Source organism: Artibeus jamaicensis, unplaced genomic scaffold (assembly GCF_021234435.1).
Source record: "Artibeus jamaicensis isolate MK-2021 breed Jamaican fruit bat unplaced genomic scaffold, CSHL_Jam_final scaffold_660, whole genome shotgun sequence".
Lineage (NCBI taxonomy): Eukaryota > Metazoa > Chordata > Mammalia > Chiroptera > Phyllostomidae > Artibeus > Artibeus jamaicensis.
The window spans coordinates 797,205-814,479 of record NW_026522052.1 but is presented as its reverse complement, the minus strand read 5'-3'; positions in this window follow the sequence as shown (position 1 = coordinate 814,479).

Here is a 17,275-nt window from a genome sequence, read left to right as displayed (position 1 = left end):
TACACTAGATGGAGCTGTGAATAGGGCCTGAGCCAAGGCACTCAGCTCAATCAGAGCATTGTGTTCTAAGTGAAGCAGAAAAAAAGGAAAATGATTAATCTGGATTTACATGGCAGGTACACTAAACCCTGTTTGCTGTCACGTTTGATCAAGTGAGTGAGAAGATGACAAAGGGCTGCTCAGAGAAGCCACAGTAAAGGGTCATGTTGAATGCTAAGAGTATCACAAGCAACTCATCTTATCCCCAGTAGAGTAAGAAATGCTCACCTGACCAATAAGCCAAGGAGAATCCTGTCAACTTCATTCACCTGATCAAAACTCATGGCCACAATCACATCAAATTCTCATTAAGGCTGAGACTGATGACATCAAACCCAAGTCCACATACATGCATGCATTTGCATGTCTGTACACAGTGCCCCTCCGCATCTCAGGCTCGCTCTAGGAGTTAGTCTTCTTTCCTCTCATTCTTGTTACTACACCTTCTTAGTCATTATTAACTCCTACTGATTCTACATGCAAAATTCCTATTGATGCATGAATTTGTTTCCCTTCACCCTGCTCTTGAATGAATTGCCTTCACTGCTAAGTTTATCACACATATTTATGAATATCCAAAATAGCTCAGGAGATTGAAGCAAGCCCTTCACTGGAGGTGGTTGAGGGAGACATGAAAGGAGTCTCAAGGTAGAAATGGTGTCCCATTTCTTTACAAACCTTTTCCTAAAGCAATCTCGCCCTGTAGAACCAGCCACTGCATTCTGCACACAGTCCTTTGGGACAGCCTCATGTTGTACTCATTTTCTTCTTCCTTGGGAGTCTTAGAGATGAGAGTTCTGTGTCTCTCAACCCTTAGTTCCAGGTTCAATATCTGGTGAGAAGCTTTGTAAATATTGGCTGAATTAATGAACAAATAAAATCACTTGAAATCAATAACTCTGAAGTAGTAATGAATAGTTATGAATTAGTAGGTCAATTGTATTTAAAAATAAGTTAGAAAAAATTTTTTTCTGTTGATAGATCAGTTAGAAGAATTAGGTCTTCAAAGTAGGATGTTATTGTTCCTTGGTATTTAAAAAGAAGTTGAAAGATTATGTCCACACAAAAGCCTGGGCATGATGCTTATGGCAGCTTTATTCGTGATTGGCAAAACATGGAAGCAAGATGCCTTTCAGTGGGTGAGTGGACAAATGCACTGCAGTTCATTGGACAATGGAATATTATTCAGTGTTAAAAAGATATGAGTTATTAAGCCATTAAAAATATGGAGGAAACTGAAATACATATTACTAAGTCAAAGAAGTCAATCTGAAAAGGCTACCTACTATGTGATTCTAACCATACGACAGTCAGGAAAAGGTAAAAATATGGAGACAGTGAAAGGGTCGCTGGTTGCCAGGGTTTGGAGGCAGGGAGGGACGAACGGTGGAGCACAGAGGACCTCTAGGGCAGTGAGACCATGCTGTACCATACGGACGGTGGACCGATGTCATTACAAATCTGTCCAAATCCATAGGATGTACCCCAGTAGTGAACCTTGATGTAAACTTAAAAAAGAGGCACTTTATTAGAACTATTGTTCACTTTCTACTGCTACTACTACTAATAATAATACTAATAGTAAATGATAGTAACATTTATTGAGACATCCAGATACTTTGCAAGGAGTTTCACATGTATTGTGACATAAGGGAGCATTGCCTCTGTTTTACAGATAAGGAAACTGAGGCCTGGACATGTTAAGTAACTTACCCAAGATTATACAATTAGTGCATAGCGGTGCTCTGACACAAGATTTCCCACTCAGAAACACCTCAACTCTAGCTCTTCTGGAGCACGTTTCTCTCCAGAGGGCCTTGCTTGAGGCCACCCGAATCCCACACATCCAAGAGGGGTCAGTCATGCAGAACTGAGAGCCTTCCTCCCAAACCTGTGTGCTAGGCTCCGTAAGTGTCAGTGTGCCTGGCGTGACTGGGTGATTAGCGCACACAGGTTTCTCCACAACAAGATCCTGTGTCTCCTCCACCCACACAGAGACTGCTTCCTCACTGGTGGACAGTTTTATTATCTGGGTTCCTTACTAGAATGTGAACTCCGCAGCCATCTCTCTTCTTCATAATTGTATCCTTAGTGTGCAGCCTACAAATGAATGAATGAATGAATGAATGAAATAAGCAAACAAGATGAACAAATTAATGGACAGCACATGGACATATTGCTTTACCACTTACAGTATCGGATTTCCCAAATGCTGTTATCTTCATTTTGTAAACAAGACAAGGAGGCCCAGAGAGGCTCTGTGAGCTGCTGAGACCACAGTCTGTGTTGTTGTGGCATAAATGAAAAGAGCCCAGACCGTTGACTACAGGCCCATGGGATCCCTGCACCCGCCCTCCAGAGAAGCCATGAAAAAAGCCACCAGAGAGTCCAAACTTCTTCGAGCTCTCGCGATTCCAGATCCAAACAGTGTGGAAAGCAAACTCCACTGGACTCATTGGGGAGAAAATGAAGAATAAAATGGAGAAGAAAGAAATCAGAAAAAAGAAACAAGACAGAAAAAAAAAAGTCAGGCCTGCAAATTACTGTATAAATATTATTGCTAGGAAGTTCTGGTGTTTTGTAGAGCAGACATTCAAGTGACTGCGCAGTAAGCTGGCAGCCCAGCGATAGCCTTCAGTGTGGCCTCAGGACTCGGGCAGGCGCCCACAGCCCACCAGGCCTGTGGAGAGATGGGCTGCATACACACCCTGTCCCTGCCTGCTGCCTCTGCAGACACCTGCGCATTTGCAAACAGCCTCCTCTCTTCTGCCTCTACAGAGTGCCATGGCTATCTTTGCCCCCTCGGTGTGACTCTGGAATTGGCAGCCAGTTTCCTCATAATTCTGGATTTGTTTGTGTGAAAGAAAGGAGGCTGAGGGAGAGAGCCAAACACAGAGACCGGACTCTGGCAACAGAGGTCCCTGACAGGGCTCCCGGGCTGCACTCCTGGGAAGGACAGCGCCACCTGACATGAGCTTCCCCTGAGGGGTTTCTGGTGAACTGTGGGGGGCGGGGGGCTAGTATAGTCTGATGTGGGGGTGGTGTGTTCAAGCCACCCTTCTGGAGGCCTCAGGGGAAGTAGGAACTCTTCCCAGAGGTGTTATCCCTCCTTTCAGGAATCACACACGTGTGCACACATACCCAGGCACACTCCCTCATGCACATCTGCAAGCAGAAAGCTGCAGGGAGCACATGGAGGAAGTTTACTGGGGTCCACCAGTTGGCAGCCATCAGGGATGAATCACCCGAAAGTGCCCCTTAGCTGTGGGCACAGTTACAGAGCTGGTGACACGAGGCCAGCCAGCCCAGGAGGGAATCAGCCAGACCCCAGAGCCAAAATGTGCGTGAGTCCAAGCTGCCTGTTTAGGGAGAAGACTCTCTCAGGGACCCCGGGACCCTGGGCTGTAGGCCTGTCCTCTGCCTCATGCCTTGTAAGCACCTGAAGGTTTTTTGGAACTCAGTGTCTTGGTCTGTCAGGTAGGAGGGATAAAACTCTCCTTGTAGAGCTCCCAGGTTTTGTATGTCTGTTGTGAAGATCAAGTAAGATAGTGTGTTTTAAAAAGTGAAGAGGCCTAAAGCAATACTGCATTAGGAGTGTCAGAAGGGGAACACAGACCTGGTCTAGAGCCTTCTGGTCTGACTGTGAGGCAGGAAAAAAAATTAGACACACAGGGAAGAGTGACCAGGACACTGGTGATGTGCACGAGCGTGGCCGTGGGGGTCTAGAACAGACCCTCCGGGGTGGCTGTGGTTGGGTTAACCACCAGAGAACCTTGGATGCTACACAGAAAGGGGGCTGGCAGGTCTACGTTACTTTTAGAAGTTCTGGGGGGGGGGGAGCAAGAAGAAAAGTAACTAAAACGTCTATGGGTGGGATTTGGCTTAAAAATAGAAACAACTTCCAGGAAGGATGCAGGGACAGCAAGTGACCGGGAGCCAGAATAACCGTCTCCTGGGAGCGAGCAGGGGCCTCTGAGACATGCAGAATGTGGAGGGGAATGTCCCTGGGAGTCCCAGGTTTCTTAGCTGTAACCGCAGTACAGGATAAATCCAATGAGGACTTAGTAGTTGAGGGCATGACTTCGTTATGACCTCATTTTAGCGCAGGGATTTCGAGAGGCTGAGAGCTCATTCAGAGTCATGTGTGCAGACTGCTCTCCCAGTTTTCAGCCCTGCAGGGCTCTTGAACCCACTGTAGCCAATGTCTGAATGTCTAAAGGGCAAATGGGGAAGGCAGAAAACTCAGCCAACAACCGGCATCTAGGATCAGAACCAGGACCAGGACCCACAGGTGACACAGAACACTGAGGGCACAGCTGCCAACCTCTCCTCCCCTGTGTAAGTGCATCACAAGTCTTCAAATAAACAAGGGCCCTATATGGTCACCCCTGGACAGCTCATCAATGCACTTGGCGGAGTGCTTCAAACAAAAGAGCACCCGGAAAAGCTTGGTGAAAGAATGGCAAAGGCCCTGCATTTTATTTTTTAGTTATTGTACTAATAATATTTAACCTGAGATCTGCCCTTGTAAATCAATTTTTAAATGTGCCATACAAGACTGTTAACTCCAGGCTGTCTGTTGTGAAGCCGAGCTCCAGCATCCGTTCAGCTTGTGTAACTGTGACCTCATCCCTGTCGATTAGCAGCAGCTCTCCATTTGTCCCTCCCCAGCCCCTGTCAACCACCACTCTGCTCTGTTTGATGAGTTCGACTATTTTAGATACTCATATAGGTGGGGTCATGCGTTTGTTTTTCTGTGATCACTGTACTTCACCAGCATGATGCCCTCTGAAAGGTTTTCTTAGGCTCCGCCAAGGAAGAAATGCCAATCAGTCACGAAGTTAGTATAGAGCTTTATTGGGGTTTGCATGCCTGGGCGAGGTCCTCTAGTCTGCAAAGTGTGGGGCCAAAGAAGCTGCGCCCAAGCAGGGAATGTGGCGGGGTTTTATTTTCACTGGCGGGGATCTGGGGATTGGTCCCCTTTTAACAAAACAGCAATATATCATTGGTGGTTTTTCTCAGGCTCAGGTTGCTATGCGGATATCTGTTTTAGCAAAGCCTGCCCTTTTGGCTCTTTGGTTTGACGTCAGCCATCTTTTCTGAGTTGTCGTCCAGCCGCCATTTTGTCCTGTCCCACCCATCCTGACATTCCAACCTCTTTGATAGGATAAGGGGCACCATGTTCAATCTGGCTACTTCCTGCTGTCAGGGGAGCATAGAGGTGAGGGGTTAGAGGTTGGCCATTTCTGGTTCATCAGGGAGGGGCGAGTAGATTTGGGCCTGAAGCAGCATTTGGTTAAAGGTAACCTGGGAGGCTTTGTGAATTCTTTTCTGGAGGAATCTCAGGAAATAGGGGCCAAGCATTAATAGTATGCAGATTATTATGACTGGCCCTAGGACCAGGGCCAGGGTGGCGAAGAGTAGGAAATGCCACCACAGGGTTATTGTTTTGAGAGTGCTGGGGTCTCCGCATAATTTGTCCTTGAGTTTCTGTAGGGTATTAACATTCTCTTCTACTATGCTGCTCTCATTCGCATAGAAGCAGCACTGTTCCTGCAGGAAGAGACATGTTCCCCCTTTTTCTGCTGTTAGTAGGTCTAGAGCTCTGCGGTTCTGGAGGGCGACCTGGGCTACCAAGGTTATCTGTCTCTGCAAAGATGCTAGAGAGGTGGCTGAGGCATCAAGGGCCTGCTCCAACTCAGCCTATGACTGGTGAGTGGCTTGGAGACTATGTGTTAACCCAGCACTGCCTGTCCAAGCTGCTGCCAGGGTTATGGTGAAGGTTAGACCTACTAGTATGGGCAGGAACATGGCTCATTTTTCTTTATGCCTGGTTAGTTTGTCCCTGAGTTCTCCTTCTCCATAACGCATAAGCTGTGGGGTCAGCATGGTTGGGAAGCAGGGGAAGACCAAGGAGTTAATGGTCCACAGCAGTGTTCCATTGCACCAGAAAAACGTACCTGGGGGGCTGGTGGTGGTTTCCGATATCTGCATGTTCTGGTTGCAGGAGGAAGTGCCCACAGTAGTGTAGCATACTTTGGGACTGTTCATTATGTTTTGAAAGAGAGGTACATCTTTTAAGAAAACAGGTGTTGTGGAGTTTGTGACCTTGAGAGGTGTGGGTATGGAAATTGCCATAATAGGAGAGTGGTCAAGAAAAGCACATAGGAAACAGTCTGTGATGTTTCCTATGTCAGTGATATTGAAAAGCTGAATTCCTTGGCGTATGAGGCTTAGCCAAGGAAAACACTCTCCGGTTTTCCTTGTTGGATCAGTGTCTGCAAGGATTGTTCATGTGTTAATATGGTATTAGTCAATAGGGTTTTATTCCATGGTCCTGGAACAAGAGTTCGGTATATTTCAATGGAACTCCGGGGATGCAAATATGAGAGGCTTTGGTATAGTTTTCCCTTCACTTCCTGCTCCCATTTGGAGTCCCATGGGTCATAAATGGTAAAGCGCTATGGCTGGAGGGTACTCCGTTCATGGTATTTGCAAAAGTAGTAGGGGCAGCCTCCATATGTCTGGCCAGAGTTTGCAATTACCATCCACCTGATCATAGAGGAAGCAGAGAGCATGCCATCTGTATGAGGCAGTCCAGCTGTCTAGCCCTCTAAAGCTACTTTTGGGAGCAGAGAGAAGGATGGATGTAGAGCAACTGGAGGGAGGGCAGTCCATAGAAGTGACAGGGTGAAAAATTACCCATCCATCTTCGTCATATATTTCATGTACGAAGAACCTCCAAATGTATTTGCTTTGTAGTTTAGGAGGGGTTTTTGACAGTTATGGGTAAGCAAAAAGAAGGAGAAGGAGGATTTGTAAAGACTTCATTGGGAGAACCTGGTGTTCGAGTAAAGTGGACTCAGGTATCTCCTATGAGCTGTGCTGACCACTTTCTTGAGGCAGGGGCCGGCTTAACTCAGGAGAGGTGGACTCACACTGGCTGACCCACTAGTTTCGCTGCTGTGGGGGTGGTTAGAATAACAGTATGGGGCCCCATCCACTTGGGCTGGAGTGGTCCAGGTTGGAGCTCCTTGAGTAATATCTGGTCTCCAGGTTGTAGGATAGTGGCTGGGCCTGTCTCTGGACCCCCCCCCACCCGACCAGAGGAAGAACTCTGTCTTCGTGTTCACAGAGAACATGCCAGAGGAGAGAGAGCTAGGGCAGATAGGAGGCCAGAGGTGGAGTATATACAGGCAGGTTATGGTTAATAAGGAAAGGGCAGCCATACAGTAGTTCGAAAGGGCTAAGTCCTGTTGGTTCCTGTGGGAGAGCTGGCCATATTCAAGTGAGGGCCAAAGGGGGCAGAGGGGGTCAGGAATTTCTGGTTTCTATGGTAAGTTTGGTTAGGTGGGTTTTCAGGATGCTATTAGCCCGTTCTGCTTTACTGGAAGACTGGGGATGATAAGGAATGTGCAGCTTCCAGGTGATGCCAAGGGAGGTGGAGACCTGCTGTACAATTTGGGAGATGAAGCCTGGGCTGTTGTCTGACTGGATAGAGGAGGGCAGTCCAAAACGTGGGATAATGTGGTTGAGGAGGAAGTTGGCTACCGTATCTGCTGTTTCTCTTGTTGTAGGATAGGTCTCAATCCAACCTGAAAATGTGTCAACAAAAGTTAAAAGGTAGGAGAATTTCTTAAGGGGAGGCATGTGTGTAAAGTCGACCTGCCAATTCTGTCCCGGGAGGTGTCCACGTAGCTGATGGCCTGGGACTTGAGGCTTCATTCTTCCCTGGGCAGATGTATTGGAGTAAATGGCACATTTAGAGTGGACTTCCTTGATGGCTTGGAAGAGAGTGGGATGAACAAACAAGGGGTCTAAAAACCTCATCAGAGATTTCGGACCAATGTGTAAAGATTGGTGAATTTCAGAGAGAAGTGCAGTGGCCTGTTCTTGGGGTAGGGCTATTTTTCCTTTGAGGAAGACCCACCCCTTATTTCCTGGGTGCCCGCCCTGCCTGAGGAGGGTGGAGTATTCTTGGGGGAAATAGGTGGGGCAAATATCAGTGGTCAGAAAGAGGATGGGGTGTGGCGGGGTATGTGCGGTGAGTTCTCGAGCCACAGCATCCGCCTGGGCATTGCCGCAGGAAACAGGGTCCTGTGAGGCCTGGTGACCCTTACAGTGGACCACCGCTATGGCCTGGAGAAGTTTGGCAATGAGGGAGGCATTAACAATGGGCGAACCTTTAGCAGTGAGGAAGCCCCTTTCTTTCCACAAAGCCGAGTGGCTGTGAACAGTCAAGAAAGCATACTTGGAGTCTGTATAGATGGTAACCTTCTTACCCCAAATAAATGGGAGCTATCTCTAAACCCTTGTGGCAAGACTGTCCATGTGAGCTGTTGTGACAGAGCAGTGTTAGGGTCTGTCCAGGGCGAAAATAAACTGGGACTCTGGGTGTAGTGGGATAGTGAAGAAGCCATCTTTGAGGTCTAGAACTGAGAAGTGGGTTGTATTAGGAGGAATGTGAGAGAGACTAGTATAGGGGTTAGGAACTACTGGGTGGATAGGGATGACTACTTTGTTGATGAGTCTAAGGTCCTGGACAGGTGGTCGGCTCCAGACGATATTTTGACCAGGAGAATGGGAGTATTGCAATGAGAATTAACAGGGACAAGAAGTTTCTGGTCTAGGAGGCAGGTGATGATAGGCTGTAATCCTTTTAAGTTTGGGTGGAAGATAGGAAATTGGGGTAGGGATGGGAAAACATTGGGCCATTTTATGTGGATGATGACTGGGGGGTGATGAGAAGCCATGGTTGGGATGGAAGTATTCAATACTTGTGGGTTGACAAGGGAAGGGGAAATGGGTGGACCCGGAGGAGGAGTAGGGTTTTCCAACAGGGGGAGGATAAGGGAGGAGGAAGGGGTCGGGTTTTGCGCAATCTGAAGAGTGGTGCCTAATAATTGGAGAACATCCTGTCCCAGAAGCAGAATAGGGCAGGAGGGTATGACAAGGAATGAATGGGAAAAGGGAAAGCCGTCCAGATTGCAGCTAAGCAAGGGGATTTGCCACGGGCAAGATGGGGTCCCATCAACTCCCATGACCAAGATTTGGGAAGGAGCAAGAGGTCCTGAAAAAGATGATAAAACAGAGTAGGTAGCCCCCATGTCCACTAGTGGATGGACTTACCTGCTACCTGCAGTGTTACCCTGGGCTTGGCGAGGGTGATGAGAGTCTTCGAGTCTGGGCCACTTCAATTGCCTAGGAGTCTGAGAAGTTCTGGCACAGCCAGGGAAGAGTCTACACCTTGATTGGCTGGTCCCCCACGTGGAGGTGCCGGGGATGAGCCCCTAAGGGGATAGGCATCTCCCCAGTGGCCAAGCTGTTGGCAATTGGGCAAGGCTTCATTGGTGGCCAAGGTTGAGGACACTGGTGGGCCCAGTGCCCTTCTTTGCCACACTTGAAACAGGCCCCTGGTGGGGTGTTCTTTGGCCCGGACTTAGGCTTTGCCCCCATGCCAGTGTTTGCCACCGGCCACAGGGCTGCTAGCATGGCCTGGGTTTTCAGGGCTACCTTTTGCTGTAGGCAAGCCTGGTAGGCAGCCTCAGCCTCTGCTTTCTGGTTATTGAAAACCTTAAATGCCATATTTACCAAATCTCAGATGGGGGTTTGGGGGCCATCCTCGCCCCTTTTCAGCTTCCTTCTAATATCTGGGGCTGACTGGGAGATAAAGTGAGTAGCTAAGACAGTGGCCCCAGCGTTAGAAGCTGGGTCAAGGTGGATCTGGAGCACCATTGCCTCAGTTAGTCTGTTGAGAAACAGTGCCAGATTTTCTCTGGGGCCTTGGGTGACCTCTCTGAGATTATTGTAATTGACTGCTTTCTGGGCACATTGGTGCATACCTGCTATCAGGCACTCAACCATTTGGTCACAGCACCTCCAACCCACCTGTCCTACCTGGGAGTCCCCGTCTGGTTCTGCCTCTGGCCCGGCTTCAGTCCCTACTGGCATGAGGGGATTGGTGGCATGGGTTTGGTCTGCATAAGCCCTAGCTGCAGTCTGGACATGGTTGTACTCATCCGGGGTCATGGTGGAAGTTAAAATGATGTGCAGGTCATACCATATGAGGTCACAAGCCTGGACTAGGTACTGGAATTCCCTGATAAATTTGGTAGGGTTAGTGGAGAACGAGCCTAGGTGTTTTTCAGTTGAAGAGAGATCAGTTAGTGAAAAAGGGACATGGATCTGAATGACACCTTCTGCTCCCGCCACTTCCCAGAGAAGGCAAATGGGGGTGTCAAGGGGCTCTAGATTCAGGTGGGAGTGAGTATGTGAGTTAACTGGGAAGAAAGGTCTTCAGAGGAAGGGGGAGAATCTGGTTGAGAGGGGAGGGCTGGGGCTGGAGTAGCCATTGGTGGGAGCTGATAAGGAGAGGGACAAGGAGGAGAAGCAAGATCTTCAGGGGAATCAGAAAAAGAGGAGGAAGGTTCTGGGGCAGTAGGCCCAGGAGGCCAGATGGGTTCAAGATTCCCTTGGGAGAAGAGAACTTGGGCTCTGGAGCATTGGGTGCACAGATCCGGGTGGGAGTGCAAGTCCCAAAATCCCTGAATGTAGGGGACCTCAGACCATTTGCCAGTCCGTCTGCAAAAATTATCTAGGTCAGTAAGGGTAACAAAATCAAAAGTGCCTTCAGGAGGCCAGGTTTCATGATTATCAAGCTGATATAATGACCAGGCCATAGTGGATAGAAAAATCAGCCGTTTTCACTTGAGGCCAGGGTCAATTGCTGGCAAATTTTTCAGAATGCACCCTAGAGATGATCTAGGATGTGGCTTGGACTCCTGCCCCCACCCATTCCTGCTCCCACAAAGATCAGCAAATGGGAATCGACACCCCTCAACCCAATCCGCTGATCCGGTCTGGTAAAATGGCGGTCTGGGTCCAGAGACGTCTCCTCCAGTGCCCAGAAGCTCTCAGCGGAGAGAGAGCAGCCTCTCCCAGAAGGGTGACCATGACACAGCACTTTGTGGTTTGGTGGAAAGCAGTCTCTTCCAGCAGACAGGGGCCCAAAATCAGCATTAGGGACCAGAAACTTATGGGCAACGGCACTTACCCTGGTTCTTTGTCTGAACTGGTGGGGTGGCCACAAGGCCTCCTCAGGGAGTAGGGAGAGGAGCAGTTTTCAGCAGACAACAACTCTTCCCACGTTTCGGCACCAAATGAAAGGTTTTCTTAGGCTCCACCAAGGAAGAAATGCCAATCAGCCACAAAGTTAGGCAGTATAGAGCGTTATTGGGGTTTGCGCACCAGGGCGAGGTTCTCCAGTCCACAAAGTGCAGGGCTGAAGGAGTTGCGCCCAAGCAGGGAATGTCGCCAGGTTTTATTTTCATTGGCTGTCTTCGTGGGACCTGGGGATTGGTCCCCTTTGAACAAAGCGGCAATGTATCATAGGTGGCTTTCCTTGGACTCAGGTTGCTATGCGGATATCCATTTTGGTAAAGCCCACCCTTTTGGCTCTCTGGTTTGACGTCAGCCGTCTTTTCCGGGTTGTAGTTCAGCCACCATTTTGTCCTACTCTGCCCATCCTGACACCCTTCAGGTTCTTCCATGGCATTTTGAATGGCAGGATTTCCTTCCTTTTGAAGGCAGACTAACATTCTATTGTACACCTGTGCCTTAGTTTCTTTATTCACTCATCCACTGATGGACACTAATGTTGTGTGCACAGCTGGGCTCCTGAGAATGATGCTGCTATCAGCAAGGGGGTGCAAACCTATCTCTGAGGTCCGGATGTAAATTATGTCAGGTAAACACCCAGAGGCAGAATTTCCAGATCATGAAGGGGTTCTATTTTCAAATTTCGGAGGAACCTTGATACTATTTCCATCGAAAGTTTCACCAGGTTGCATTTCCCACCAACAAGGATTCCAGTTTCTTCACAACCACCAGGTGCTTGTCTTCTTTGGGTTTTTATTTATTACAGTCATCTTCCCAGGTGCCAGGCCACACTGTGCTGTGGTTTTCATTTGCATCTCCTTGGTGACCAGTGATATTGAATGCCTTTCCATGTGCTTACTGGACATTGGTATATCTTTTTTGGAGGAATGTTCATTCAAGTCTTTTATCAGTTTTTAATTGTGTTATTCTGCTATGAATATTTTCCTTCTTTCTTAAAATTATTCTAAGTTCTTCTCTCATTCAGTTGCAAAGCTGCAGGAAGTCATACCTGAAGAAGAAAATAATAAAAATACTGGAGGGCAGGGATATTTCAATAAATATATATTTAGCCTTTAGCACCTCCTATAATCCAAATGCTGACAACACTCTGCTGAGCGCCTGTGAGCCTGCAGTGCACAGAATGAGTTACAGCCCTTTCCTCAGGTGCCCAGCCCTTCCCTGTGACGGATTGGAGCTGCTGCAGATGGGGCACAAAGAAAAGGACACAAGCTTTGACTGGGAGATCCACTGGGGTGACAAGCAACCCTTGCTAGTCCAGAGTTGTCCTGGTTTTAGTGCTGAAAATTCTGTCTCGTTGGAATCCTTGCACCAGGATGCAAAAGTCCTGGTGTTGGGGAGTGAATACAGACATGTAGGGAAAATGCACAAAAGTCACACAGCGGCCCTCTAAACTAGGGGCTCTAACCAACACTCTTTGTATCAAATGGTGTGGCATCTGTCGCACACACACTGAGGCTTTCCTGCTGGTATTGGCAGCCATGACCTGCAGCTCTTGAAGTGATGTGACTTACCGTGCAACTGCAGCAAGCTGGTGAGCACTGACAGTCTGCCTGTGACTTTTCATGCAACTACAGTGGGCTGGTAAGCAGTAATGGCCCACTTTTGATGTTGCCTGTGGATTAATTATTGTGCTTTGTGTGAAGATGGTGCTGACTTTTAACATGGTGACTATTGTGACCATGCTTCCTAAGAGTTTAAATATTGAAAATGAGAGTGATTGCAACAGCAACAGTAATATGATTCAGACCTCATTGAGAAAAAAGACTACAGGATGTGTTGCTTTAATGACAGGTAGACACATAACACTTGACTAGGAAGGTAAGTAACCAAACAGAGCACCCTGCACAAGACAGAGAAAGTGATAGTGGATGGGGCATGGTGGAGTGGGGGATGGGAAAGCATCTGTGGAGACTGAATCTCTTTAGTCCAGGCTGAGTCCAGGGAAGGACTTGTAAATCAGTTAAAGGTTCTCAACTCTGAATGGGTAAAATGACTATGGGACATTTACACAATGGAATTCTACTTGGCCATAACAAAAAAAAAAAAGAAAGAAAACATTACCCTTTTCAACAGCATGGATGGACCTGGAGAATGTTATGCTAAGTGAAACAAGCCAGTCAAAGAAAGATAAATACCATATGATCTCACTCATATGTGGAATCTAGTGAACAAAGTGAACTAACAAGAAAAATGGGGACAAACTCATAGATGAAGAACAGGATGACAGCTAGTTGTGGGGGAGGTTAGGGGGTAGACAGATTGAGCAAAAAGGACTCATGGACACAGACGATAGTGCAGTGATTGCTGGGGGCGAGGGGGTTTAAGGGAACTAAATGGTAATGGAAAAAATACAATAAAGATTAACAAAAAAGTTCTCATCTCCCAGAAAGATCCCAAAGCTCAGCCTTAAATAGTGATGTTTACTTAACTTGTGCCTGCTGCATGAGTGAACACACATTGTCATTCTCTTGTACCCTCCTCTGATTGCACTGTAAGACAGAGTGAAGTTGTATTTCCTCACATGGAAGTCGCAACTAGAATGCCCTGAGGGAACACAGGAGGAAAATGTTGATGGCAGATGTGTCATCCCTTACAATGTAGAACGTTTCTGATAGTTGGGTCTTACCAACTATCATGGTATGTGCAGCATAGCAAGTAACACATTAAACGGCATCAGCCAAACAGTGGTCCCAAATTTCACTTTGATTTGAAGAAAAAAAAAGAGTTTGCAATCATTTTGATCTCTATGAAGATTTTAATAAAACCAAATAAGACATTTAAAAAGTATTGATTTCTCATCTAAACATAAACTAGTCTTTGTTCTTATATCTGTATATTCAGAAGACAATGCAAATGCAATTTTTAAAATTAATTTGGTCAGTAAACTTCTTACCAAAGAAAATGAGTAGGATTTATCTGCTTAATGCCCTGTGTACTCTGCATACGACACTGCTTCAGTGAGGGAAGTTGGCTTCCCTGAGAGACTGAGTTACTTTCCTGCCAGTAACTCATATTTTCAGGGTTCAGAGCCAGAAGCATGTCCTTGTCTAATTTGGATATATATTGGAAAAGAGAATGAAGGAATGGATTACAGTGAAATTTAAAAAAACTGTATGCTCTTTCTTTACAACTGGAGATCTTAGAAAGATCATGAAGAGTCAAGGAAAAGGCAAACAGACTTCACCTGAGCTGTTGGATGTGATGTGTATGTTTCAACAAAAAACTCACCAAGTGACAAATGGCTCACTATTTGATTATAAGACCCCTTTCTTACTCAAAACAGTGTCACCCAAAAAAAGTAGCCAACTTAGCCAGAGCTTTCTCATTTGCTTTACTAACCCTGTAGTTTGTTTAAACCCAACTTTAATTGCACAAGTTCTACTCTGTGCTTTAAAAATTTTTTCCCCTAATAAGAATAGATTTAACTTTTGATGGCATCCCAGGTGCCTTCAAGTTTTTACACACAGTCGAGACAGGGATGGCCTGCATGGCTGTCCCTGTGGCAACACAGTCATGCAGGCCCAAAGTGGAGGGATGCCTTTTCAGAGCTAGAAACTAACTCCCACAAGTGTAAACTCCTCCTGTTGCTGGCGAGTAAAATCCTAAAGATTCCATGTTTACACTCTTCTGTTGAGAAGATATTTAGCTTTCTGTCTTCACATTGAACTGGCCCCTTGATAAGAGCAGACCTGCAGGCAAAAGTGAATTTTCTGTTTGACTGTGTTCAGGCTTATCCCCTCAGGAAAGAACAGAGAACTGTCCTAGGACTGCGGGTGATGCGGACCCCGGTCTGCAGTGTCTGAGTCATTATGGATGAAATGAGATATTCACACGGGCTACCAAGTCCGGTGGAGGAAAAGGGACAGCATGGCTTCTCTCTCAAGGGGAGCAAAAGCTGAGGCCCTTGCTGTGACTGGCCTTTATTGGGTTTCTGGGCACATTACATGATGGTCCTCATGTATTATGCACAGGTTGCTTTAGGTGGTTACCTTTTACAGAAAACAAAGGAGAGGATGCCGCCAATTACATCACAGAAGAGGGAAAGGTGGTTGAACTGGTTACACTCATCCCTGGAAGGTTTAGCATGGGTTTTAGGAAGTTACTTTGCAGTAAATGTTTGCCACTGGGGGCTGGGCCCATGCCATGCAGAATGGTCTCCTACAGCAGTCAGTCCAGAAAAATACTGGAAATAAGACAGAAAGAGCAAAAGTGTCATGAGAAGAAAAAAACCTATTTACTGTTTTTTAAAATATTCAATATGACCTATGTTTAATATTTGCTTAATTCATCCTATTATACTTATGTGCTCTTTTTAAAGACCTCACACTTATGTGTCTCAAGAATACAAAATAGGATAGTCTACAAAATATAAATACCCAATGAAAAGTTATAAAAACTATATCAAAGAACAGAAAGAAATATCAAAATGTTACTAGTTCTAGTATTGGTTAAATAATAGCATGTATTGGAACCAAAAATCAAATAGTACAGAATATATAATTTCAAAGAAACAGATATTTTTAATATTTATGGCAAATGTAACAATCTATATGTATGGTTATCACTGCATCCTATAATATTGAGGGTTGTTGTTGCTGGTATGGCTATGTCACCGGCTGGTGCTCTAAAACCTGATCACTCTGCTTTGCTCAAGGAGGGAGGGAGCCCTGTAGTCACAGGGGTGTCTGACTACCAGCTCCCCTGAGCCTGGAATTCTTCCTGCTCCTCCACAAGCCGGGCTCCCAGGGCTTCCTATGGGCTATGTCATATGGAGAGAAAGAAACTCTTGATGAAGAACACAGTCTCTGCTTTGGACTTTAGAAAATAAACCCCCAAACTTACCAGTTACTTCTGCCACGTGTGCCATCTAAGGCTTGGAATTTCAGCTGGGGTGTTCGACTACACCCAATTCTGGGTTCTGGGGAGGGGCCCTCCACAGGTCCCTAACCTGGCTTAAAACAGTTGTTAGCATGGAAGAGTGACTGCAGTTGGCTTGGGATCCTGTCTGGGCCACTGTAGGTTGGCATCTTCTGTCCCAACATTCTTAGGTGTAAGGACTGGCCTTGGGAGAGCATTCCAGGGAATGCCTGGGATGTGTCTTATGTTGGTGAAGGTGAGGGCTGGGGAAGGAGCGGGGATTCTTTAGACTTTACTGAGCTTTGGGACATTAAAAATTACTTCATATAAAACAAGGGGAACCCCTAGGAAGGAATATCTACCAGAGTCCAAGAGACTGCAGGGGTCATGAACTTGCTGTGCCCAGCAAGGACCCAGAAGATCTGGCTTCACTTCTACAGAACTTAGGGTCAAGTCTGTGCATTTGAGAACTAGTAATTGCTTTGCTGATGGCTTTTGTATACCTTCAGGGCTCAAAAAAAAAACAAAACAAAAAACCAAAACTCTGAGAAAGTCCAGTGTTTTTCTCCATAACAAGTGACTAAGGTATGCAGAGGATTTTTTTATTTGTCTTTAGAAGGGAAGGGAAGGAGGGAGGGAGAGAAATATCAATGTATGGTTGCTTCTCGTGTGCCCCCTGCTCGGAACTGGCCCCTGCTAGGAACTGACCTGCAACCCAGGCATGTGCCCTGACTGGGAATCAAACTGCAATCTTTTAGTTCACAGGCCCGCGCTCAATCCACTGAGCTACACCAGCCAGGGAAGGTATGCAGAGAATTTAATTTAAAGCCTGGCCTTTGTTGTTTTGGAAATGATCCCACCTATTCTTTCTCCAAGCACATCTGGAAATACATTCTTTTCATGCCCCATCTCTGCAGGTGCTCTTGGATGTCAGTCCTAAGGAAAGAGATGCCACCAGCCTCCACATGCCTGCTTGCAGGAGTTTCCTATAGGCCTCATCATCTGGAACGAAAGAATTCTTGATGGAGAACACAGTGTGAAGATATGGGGAGGGGAAGTGTTTTTGGACAGCTGGTCTGCCTCTAGCAGGATATTGAGTGGCCACACCTGAGAACACGGGGGCAGAAAATTCCAACCAGCAGGGGCTTTCTAGAGATTAGCTCACAGGATAGTGTTCAGGAGGAGAATCATGTCTGGCGAG